We start from the raw sequence: 11,038 nt of genomic DNA on the forward strand, positions 1-11,038 counted from the left end.
CAGCATAGGGTCCTACTAAAGATTTGTTTAACTCCAATAGGAAAATTAGGCAGTAACAAATTAGTGGTACTTAAGTACTCCTAATTAATTAAGTGAGACAGCAGAAGTGGAAGGGCTCCCTAGAGGATCGTCTCACATGTAAGGTAGTTGTTGCCGGAGCCCTTGAATAGCCTCGACTGAGGCCTCCGGCTTTAGCAAGATCGCCTTGGCACTGTTTATTCTTCTTCTTCTTCCTCTTCATGCTCAGTTTCTCTTTCTCCTCACCAGTTGGTGAAACCAAGTACATGATTGGACTTCTAATTCAGAATTGGTTTTGTCAGTGAGGGAGTACAAGTGTACTAGTAAAAAATAGCATTATTTTCTCATGGTTGTCAGAAAATAGAGATGAACACATGCATTAAGTATCATTCTTACCTAAAGGAAGGTTATGGCGCCAATATGGATGATGAGGATTGGAACGCAGATCTCCCTTTGTGCAGTTCCACCAAAATGAACCAACTGTTCCATCTGACATTCCAGTTAAATAGCACAAAAGTCACTTCTTTTAAGAAGAGTTTTGTGCAGTGCACCAAAAGGTCACAACAGCAACCAGGTGAATTGGATATCCCTGTTTGCACAAAAAGGCACAGAGGAAATAGTCAGAGTCTCAAACAATTACAGGCAAAAATATTTGGCTAAACTTGTCAGAGTCTCAAACAATTACAGGAAAAAATAGTGGCATGGCTTCATTTTTACCAGGGACATTATATTAAGAACAGCTAAGGCTGCATTCAGTTCACAGGTTTGGTGCAGGATTTTTGTAGGAACAAAATTCCTACGATATTCTTTCCCTTCCAACCGTTCGGAACACGGGAAAGGTGAATAGTGTTTCATAGGAAAGCTGGTCTAGTAGTACTGATTCCATCGGATTAGAAACATCCACACACTGCTCATTTTTTGGGCGGAAGCCCGAGGCAGGCGCTCGCTGCCATGCGTTAGACAGGTTCCCGTGCTATGTTTGCCGGAATAAAAAAATCAACCTATGTGTGGTACGTGAGGTGAGGACAAGAGTAGTCACTGTGCAGCTGAATAAACAAATGGCATCTCATACTGCCAAGCATGCTACTCTAAAAAAACAAATCTGTACATTTCGTAGTCCATCCGAACACATTCTCTTGAGAGTTTCCTCCAATTCGCTGTTCCATAGTTTTATACCTACATTCCTTTCCTATTCCTCTATTTTCATCAAGACCTATGTTTTCTGCCCCTTTATTCTGACCGGAGCCTAAATATTTGGTATAAGGGCATGGGACAGTGGGTGCACCGGTAGTACAGCACCATGTACGTAAACAGGGGCATAAAGTGGTGATTCATAGTTTGTTGCCCCGAGAAACAAACATCCAAGAAACATATCTGGGTTGGTCCCATTTTTGTTCACTCTAGCCACCTACTCCTATGTGTGGATAGCAAATCTAGTCCTGGTCATACCACTATGTATAGCGTTACCCCTATATTTCCCTTTTCAACAAAGAGACCGGTTGGATGACCAGTCTGTACTACTTTCATCCCCTTTCCTTCCTCTTTGTACCAAGTCCGATGTACTCCCTCCGTTTCTTTTTAGTCCGCATATAAGATTTGGTCAAAGTCAAGCATTATAGAGTTTGACTAAATTTATATTAAAAAATATAAACATTCATAATATGAAATAAATATATTCAGATGCACCATGAAACATATTTTCATACTATATAGTTTTAGTACTGTAGATGTTCATAATTTTTTATGTAAATTTGGTCAAACTTTGTGTAGTTTGACTTTGACCAAATCTTATATGCGGAGTAAAAAGAAACGGAGGGAGTACATACTAAATTCCGCCACCCCACTTTATTTCAATGACAAGTATTTTTGGACGGAGGGAGTACAAGATTCGACTCCATGAAGTAGCTTTACCTCTAACAATAGAAGAAGAAAAAAATAGGTGACGTTGGACCATCCGATCGAGAGGGGCTGAGAGGTTGAAAATGATGCACATGCAGCGACGTAGCGAGCTGGGGAAGTTGAGCTAAGGCGGTTTCAAACGAAGATATACCTGAAGGTCGTCGGGATGTGTATAGGTGGGCGGCGGGAGGCCGGATCCGCCCACAGGCAACGACGAAGGGATCGGAGGACCTCCCGCGCCGGTGCTTGGCCAGAGAAAACGGTGCGGCCGGCAGTGGGTCTCCTCCCTCGCTGTCGACGACGGCCTAAATGCTGCCCCTCCTCCCCTTCACTGGCGGAGGGGGATACGTCCGGATCTGTAACCAGCGGTGAGGATAGAAAGCCAGTGTTTTTTGAAGGGAGAAAGACAGTGTTACTACCCCTATTTCTTTAGATTTGGAGAAGATGAGAGTGTGTGAATAGAGCAGCCCTAGCAAGCAAGCGCGGAGGCTCTGGCCTATATATAAGTAGTGGGGTAGTTTTCCTTTTTCACTCCATCAAAACAATCGTTTAAAATTGTGTACTACTACATGCCAGGTCCCGGGTTTTTTTAGTTGTTGATTGTTTTTTGAGATAGCTACCCGCTTGTTCCAACTGGTGTTATGGTGTGCCAGGTCGCACTTTGTATCGTTCAAGTCTGGTACTACAAGTCCCTCCATTAAATGAACAACCACCCCCTCGTAAAAATTGTGAACAAGCCCACGGCTAAAATTAGCGGAAACGTGGGTTGCCCCAACATGCATTATTATTTATATTTGCTACTCCCTCCGTTCCTAAATATAAGTCTTTTTTATTAGCCACACCTAAGACAAGAATTTTTTTATTAGCAGTGAACCCCACATGTCATAGACAGAAAAATTGTGGCAAGATTCCCTTAGGCAAGCCAAAGTGTGTCTAACAATTTGAGCAACTCAGGTTAGGCAAGTGTGGCAAGTGTGGGAAAAATAATGTGGCAACATAAGACAAACATAGTCACAATCCAAACAGCCCCATGATTTTTTGTGACATGCATGAAAATTTGGTTAGTTAAATTTATAGTCAAATTTTGGCAAGGTGCATCAAATCAACACATGCAAGTATCAAAAGGAAAGTCATGGCATGCATGCATGCATTGTACTCCCTCCGTTTCCAAATATAAGACTTTTTAGAGATTGCAACAACGGACTACTCCCTCCATTCCTAAATGTAAGTCCTTTTAGGGATTCCACTACAAACTACATACGGATGTATATAGACATATTTTAGAGTGTAGATTCACTCATTTTGTTTCGTATGTAGTTCATAGTGAAATCTCTAAAAAGACTTATATTTTGGAACGTAGGGAGTACATACGAAGCAGAATATGTCTACTCCTACATACAAAGTAGCCCATTTGAAATGTGTAAAAAGACTTTTATCGAGTGCAGTGCTTTGATGTGTCGCGTCAACTCGTACAAGACCGAGAAATTTGATTACTACGACGCCCTCTCCCTCGCGGACTGAGCTCTGGTGCCTGCATGACAGGTGGGCCAACCACCTGTTGGGCCCACCTGTCATGGACGCAAAGGTAGGAGTAGTAAGTAGAAGCTTTCGCTACACACTATCCCTCCCGCACGAGGTGGACGGACATGCAGCAGTGGATTCGATACTGTAGAAGTAGGAGTAACATCATTGTTCGTCTTCTTGAAGAGGCAAAGAGCCAAGCGCAAACCGAACGTGGCAGTTGCGAATGCTCGCGTGGTGCGGTTCCTTGGAGTACTAGCCAGGCTCTTGCATGAGACAAAATTGCTATTGTTTAACAATTAAACTCCATTATCCATTCATTGATACTCATTTTGCATAGGTCCACGCGTTTAGCACCATTTCCTCCTGGGTCACCAATGTTTATTTTCTAATTAATAGCATTCCATGCAATGAACTAGCCATTGCAAGTCATTAAAAGCATGCACACCTCTCATCTCTTATTGGTTGATACGTATGTCAAGAAACAAGAAACAAGGTAGAAGTTAATGCACCGCGCCTAAGTGTTTTGGGACTATTTGGTTTTCGTAAGATGACTTACACACCTAGAAGGAGGGAGTAGTATAGACATGTAAACCGAAAAGGAGTATTTGCCTTTCTAGAGATTTCAACAAGTGACTAGACTTCGGCTCAAAAAAAACAAGTGACTAGACTACACCGTGTGCAGTACCCCCTCCCTTTCGGTTTATAGGGCTCAAATATCTAATCTCATGAACCAAGGCATTTTACTATTGGAGGAATGTATCTCGTACTTTACAAAACTACCCTAATTAAACTCATGCATTAATTACGCAGTTCTCTCGTTTTCCTCTCCGCCTTGGTCGCGGTGCACAATATTGAGCACTCCTATATGACTAGCCGCTCTATCTACATGCAAGACATTTCAAAGCATCCGGGCCCGCGTGCCATCCACCAAATCACAGCGAGGTGCTACAGTCGAGACTCATGTGTCACCCCGGTGTGGCCGTCATGACACGTCATATCACAAAACCCACACCTTTACCAGCAGTGGTAAGGTGGTCTCCAAGTTGGACTGGACGAAGCAACCATCATTTCATTGGAACGCTCATTCAAGCCCTTTCTTCCCTTTCTTGAAGAAAACCTCACTCCAGGCTACTCACTTCTGCCATTTTTCTTCTCTGCCGATGAAGGAAAGGTGGGCGAATCAGTTATGCTGCTATATTTTCATTCCAATAATCTTCTTTTTGCGAAGCACCGACCGATTCTCACATCCTATTTTTTTCGTTTTCATTGCGATTGTGGTTTCCTTTCGATTGCTTTTTCTTTGTCAGATCATTGATGGATCCTAGAGCACTAGGCAAAGAGTTGCCGGTGGACAACCCACTGAAGACAGCGATCTCCAGGAAGCGAGCACCGACCAACGAGTTGACCATGTTGGCGGGCCAACCCATGGAGACGAAGAACTCCAAGAAACAAGCACTGGCCAAAGAGTTGAGGACGTTGGCGGATGAACTCCTCAAAGAAAGTTGGAAGAACAGCAAGGGCCCCACCGTGCCTACCCCAGGAACTCTGATTGCCACCTATGTGAGGATCAAGACCGAGTCTCAGGAGATAGTCGCCGTTGAGAAGCAGTATTCCCCTGCCAAGGTGATGGCCCCCCTCGAGGACGAGGAGATGGCCCCCGGAGGGATGAGATCCCCCGGTGAGCTGCACAAGGTAAAAAATAATGGCTTATTACCATAGTTGTGGTTTTTGATTATTTCAATGTGATTGCTTTTTGATTATTTGCAATGTGCTTGCTAATATGTTAGGTTGTGTAGGTGTCGGTGGTTGTCCTTGATGATTCCGATGTCATGGCCCGTCCTGTTGGCATCGCCCCGGAGATCGATTCCGATGCCACTATCCATCCCGTGGGCATTGCCCCAGAGATCGATTCTGATGTCGCGGTCAGTCCTGTGGACATCGCCCCAGAAATCGATTCCCATGTCGTTGTTCGTGCTGTGGTTATTGCCCGAGAGATCGATGACAAGAAATAGTTGGTCGCGCTAATCCTTCAAGGTAGTTTGCATTGTCCTGTGTTTACTTACCAGAATGATGCGTGTTATCAAACCATCTTAGGGCTAGTGCACTGTCTTGTGTGGGCGGATCTTGGTACTTTTGTTTGATAGTGAATCATGCGATGAATCATGCGAACCCTCTCCGAGTTATGGAAACGGATGTATCCTCACCAACTTTTGATGTAATATATGGCATGCTTAGATGTAAGTTTGAACTGTTTATCATATCAACAGGGCTTGTTTGATGATTCTTGGTGTTAGTAGGCTAGCTATTGTGCGAGCTATAGTACTTGCAAAACACTCACCAAAGAGAAACGTTGGGGCTGATGAGCTCGTGGTACACTTATACTTATCCCTCGTCGATCGACCACATACATTCAGGCCTCATTTGGTTCATAGGGTAGGAAAATCGTAGCAGAAGTACAGAGAATGTGCAACACAAAATCATAGCAGTGCAGAGACGTACTCCCTCTGTTCCAAAATAGATGACCTAGGCGGGCTAGTTTGGTCTAGTGGGTTTTAGTGATATGACATGGTACAGTGTCGTCCAGTCTTCGCGTGTGGTAGCAGTATTGCGGGTACAGTAAGTTTCTTGAAGAAGTGGAATTCAATGAAGTCATGATGGTTCCTTCGTCCGAACAACTTACAGTGGGAAAGGTTGGGCCTGCGATACGATCAAGGTAGACCAGGATAATTTTGTGCATGGCAGGTGGACTAGGATGGTCGACGTCCCACATGTCGGTGAATGAAAGTATTCTTTCTGATATAGAGGACGAGCAATGAGTATTCATTGTTTATTTTTGATGAAAGCTATTCTCTCCACTATTACTCCTTGACTTTGTCGATGCCTCTCTCTCCTCCACATAAGCGGGGACTACTTGCTATGCCTGCAGTGGGCAGCTGGCGTCTTGAGGGGCCAGGACGGTGAGAGCGGGCTCCGGAAGCGGTCCGGAGTCCAGCATGGCCCACCTCACATTATCACCATATATTTCTTGGAGTCTGTGCGCGGCGGGCGGGCGATCTCTTCTTCCTCCCCCGTTTCTCTCTTCTCAGCCGACACCTGCCGAGCGATTAGATTTCGGCTATCGACGGTTTATTAAATTGCGGTCCCACATGTTAGTGAAATTGCAAGACAACGCGTGTCCCCTCTGGTGAGCGGCGTGCGAGCCGGACTGTCGGGGTTGCGACGCGTACGAGTCGTAAGTGTGCCGCCTTTTCCTTTAGAACTTGCGAAGCGTAACATTTTCGCGTGATCGATCGATAGAAATCCAGAACAAAATGACGAGGGTGGTGCTTTCCCGCTCGTTAGGTGGGCTAGTTCGAGTGATATGACGTGCTACAGTGCCGTCCACTTGCTCCATTTTTATGTAAGCAAGAGTTTACACTCTTACGCGCGAGGAGTGCGAAAGACCGCGGATCTGATTTTGATCGAGGGATAATTGTTCCCTGCCAAATCATGGAGGATTGTTAGCAATTATAGCATGATAGTTAGGGCATCACCAGCGCTGGCCCACAAATTTTGGTTTTTACAGTATTTCTTTCTCCATTCACAGGTAGGCCCGCGTAGATAGATAAAGAACATGAACTGATGAGGCGCATGCGGACTGTTTGACTGGTCAACCATACAAATACGGAGCTATACGCTGAGCCAGCAACCGTATAATAACCATATCTCGTATACAATGATCAAAGTGAGCTATCAAGACAAGTTCGATGACCGCCAATGCATTTTACTCGGTAATAAATGACCAGGATTGAAGGGGAATCCTAATTTGCTTCGTCTTCTATCCTTGAGCTCTCGACAAACCAATGCACTATACGGTTGTCCGGCCACTCCACCCCAGAGCTCTCACCAAGCGTCGTTCATGCCACCGCGCCGCACACTAACCGATAAGGCAGCGATGGCATCCCGCCGCACTGAGTTCCTCGCTGCCCACGAACGCACACAAAATGGTAGGGAAGCGATGGCATCCCGCCGTGCCGAGTTCATCGCCGCTCGTGACCTCACAACTATGTGGGAGGAATTTGAAGATGCCAAGGCTGAATGGGCAGTAGAGCAAGAGGCGGCCAAAGCCGCATAGAGGGAGCGGAAAAGTCAGAAAGCACTCAAGAAAAAAGAGGCCCGCCACCGCAAGAAAGAAAAGGACGCACGCGCTGCTGCAGAGAGGTCAGCGAAGATCCAAGCACGGTGGGGTGTCACCGACAAAGCCGGGAAGGAGAACGACGGCGTCTGGCCAGCATGTGAGAAGTGGTAGTACTAGTAGTTAGTGTGTGTGTCTGTGTCTGAGTACGAGCATGTACCAGTATTACTAGTTACTACTGTAGTTTTTAGAGCAAATTACCAGTACATTAGCCTAGACTAAATGGAAAAAATTCCTATCCTATGCATCAAATGGCATCTCTTTCTCTATAGGAATTGAGATGCATGTCATCTCACTTCCTATGATTTTCATATTCCTATCCTATGAACGAAAGGAGGCCTCTGTTGGAGTAAATACTGTAGCTAGCAGTACTGCTGGTACAGTAGTTTTCTTCAAGAAGCGGAATTCAACAAAGTCATGATGGTTCCTTCGTCCGAGCAACTTCAAAGTGGGAAGTGGGCCTATGATTTGACGGCTCATTAGTCATTGTTACTGCGGCGCGACGACCTGGGTGACTCTCCCTTGGAGTTCTGCATGCATGGCAAGTGGACCAGGATGGTCGACGTCCCACATGTTGGCGAACGGAAGTATTCTTTCCGATATCGAGGAGCAAGGAAACCGCGTGGTATAGTATCACTGCTGATTGGTTTGCAAAAAAATAGTATCATTGCCGATTTATAATTATTTTTTTATTTCTGATGAATGCTAGCGTTTCAACTCTTACGATGAAGGGTGCCAAACACGGCACGTGCTGGATGTCCCACACGTCAACGAAAGGAGTGGGACATGAACAGCGTGGTAGAGCCCAGCGTAAAAAAAACAGCGTGGTAGAGCGTCTCCACTTCTTCCACTTCTGGGTCGGAGACCACACATAGTAGTACTTAGTGGTATGAACGATACAAAGTGCGACCTGGAGAGAAAGACACATCTAGTTGGAAGGTCTCGGGGCATACACGTAAACAAATATAAAAGTTAATATGTGCCACCAACTAATATAGTAGTAGTAGAGTACTTAGGCACGTACTCCATAACATCACCATGCATTGCACGTACAACATTTAGTGGTAGTACGTAGTAAGAGACAAATGCCTCCCAAGAGTTCCCTTCTCGACCTACTTTTGGGTGTTTGGTAGAGTGTATGGAGGGTGCATGAGTCCACACTAGTTTAGCACAAATACACTAGAAGCATGCATGAAGAGAGCATGCATGAAGAGGGGTGTTGAGTTGAGCATGCATGAAGAGGGAAAAACTATGCTGAGACGAGAACGCAACCAAACACACCCTGTATGCCACACATGTTCATACCATTTGTGCCTTTCTACTTCACTTACTGTGCTACATTACTCAGGTTCGTACGTCCACTCCTGGGTACATGTCCCTCTCATAGTTCCAGTGCCACGTGTTCTTCATATAGATGGAACGATCCTTGCATAACACGTGCGCCTTGATGCTAGATGTCTCGCGTGTTGGCAAAAGGATGAACAAAGCTCACGTAAAAAAATAGAGTGGGAGAACATAGATTCCGGACGACCGAGAAGGAGCAAGGAACCTCGTGGTGGAGCGTCTGCACTCATAATATTTAATATGATTCAGCGATATAAAATTAACCAATCATCTCCACAGTGGACTGGAAGAGTACGAAACAGGGCAGCCCAGTGTAGTTACATCATACTAGTACATGGCTAACCCACGCTATCACCATATTTCTTGGCTTCCGTGCGATATCTATCTCTAGCAATCCAGCAGCCTGTATCCCTTCTCCCTCCTCGTCTCTATCAAAGTGCGGCGGGCTAGCGTTTCTGCCGTCTATTGAGGTCGGTTAACTATTACATGTTAGCGACATGCCAAGAGCATTCTAAAAAAATCCTTTCACGTTCCGTTTTCAAAAAGAAAAAAATCCTTTCATGTACGAGTTTGCCTGTATGCTTTGAGCAACTTGCATGTCCTATACTGCTCATGTTTGATACTCTAACTTAGCTAGAGGTTAGACTAACTCATGACTAACCCTGAACTAACTGTAGCCAAAGAGGTGTTTGGGTGACAGGGTTAGATTGACAATAAATGCACTTCATGGAGAGAGAAAAGTGATTTTTCAGTGATCCCAATGAGAACTACTATCTCGAGTTATCACCTCTTGGGTGGGATAGATTTTTTGGTGGGTTCGGTGCAACTTTCTCCAATTTAAACCCTCATGCTTGGATACTTTAGGGCTATTTGAGCCCCAACTAGCTCAAACTAACTCTAACCCATGGATCCAAACAGGGCTTATGGCCAGTCTCGACGTGGAGCAGTCGCGTGCACCGGGAATCAGCGCTCTCTCGGCCGTCGCGCCACTTCAAAGCCGGCGCCAGTGAGAGGTCGCCTCCGCTCTGGCCAGGCATTAATGCGGCACTGACGCTCCAGGGCGACGCTGACCGTTTCAAGCGGGAAGCGCGCGCTGGCAAGGGAGTATAGGTTTTGAATCGTTTCAGGTGTAGTAGTAATGGTAGTTTGCAAAACTACTCAATTATTGCACTCAGTTTCCTAAGAAATTATGGTAAAAAATGTTACTCCACAGCTCGCTTCCCTTCTCCTTCCTGCTCGTGATTTACGTGGCCATGTTAACGTGGTTGTGTCAAAAAAATGTCACTTCCTGCTCGTGATTTGCGTTATATAATTACAAGCAAGATTCTCATGCATTGCACAGAACATCAATATGCATTTTTTTACAAAATACCTGTTGTGATTGACCCATGCAGGAGTAATCCCATGTGTAAAAACTAATGATATCTCGAGAATTTTATCAGAAAACCAGTATCTCGAGAATGTCATCGAAAAAATGAAAGATGGGAGATAAGGCGAGGAGGAGTGTAGCATGGTGGTGACTAGTGGTCGGAATGGGCGGAGGCATGGGGATAGACGGCGCCGGCAGGCGCCAGCGGCCACCATGCATGCTAGATTGTTCCAGAGACTTATTCCTTTTTTAGTTACTGAGCAATGAGGTTGCGGGAGATAATGATGTGGAGAGAGGTGCGGGTATCTTTTGTAAAATTATCATAGTTTGCTTCATATCTGTCAGATATAGATCATACGGTCTGTATTACAAGATGGCAGGCACACCATCATCGCCAACTCATTTTTTTTATAAGGGTACAGATGATAAGTTTGCTGACTACTAAAGTAAAGTGGAATCTGTCCATGTTATACATGTAAATAAAGGTGATTGTTTATCATACGGGTAAGGTTGGATGAAGGGTGGTAGGAACAAATGCTCCGCCTAGAGCATGGGTGTGTGAGATGGAGTCTTAGTGTGTGTGTGGTGTGTGTGTGTGTGTGAGAGAGAGAGAGAGGAGAGAGAGAGATGGAGTCTTAGTGTGTATGTGTTTGTGAGAGAGAGAGAGAGAGAGATGGAGTCTAAGTGTGTGTGGGGGGGCGTGCGTGTGT

Source organism: Triticum aestivum, chromosome 2B, assembly GCF_018294505.1.
Source record: "Triticum aestivum cultivar Chinese Spring chromosome 2B, IWGSC CS RefSeq v2.1, whole genome shotgun sequence".
NCBI lineage: Eukaryota > Viridiplantae > Streptophyta > Magnoliopsida > Poales > Poaceae > Triticum > Triticum aestivum.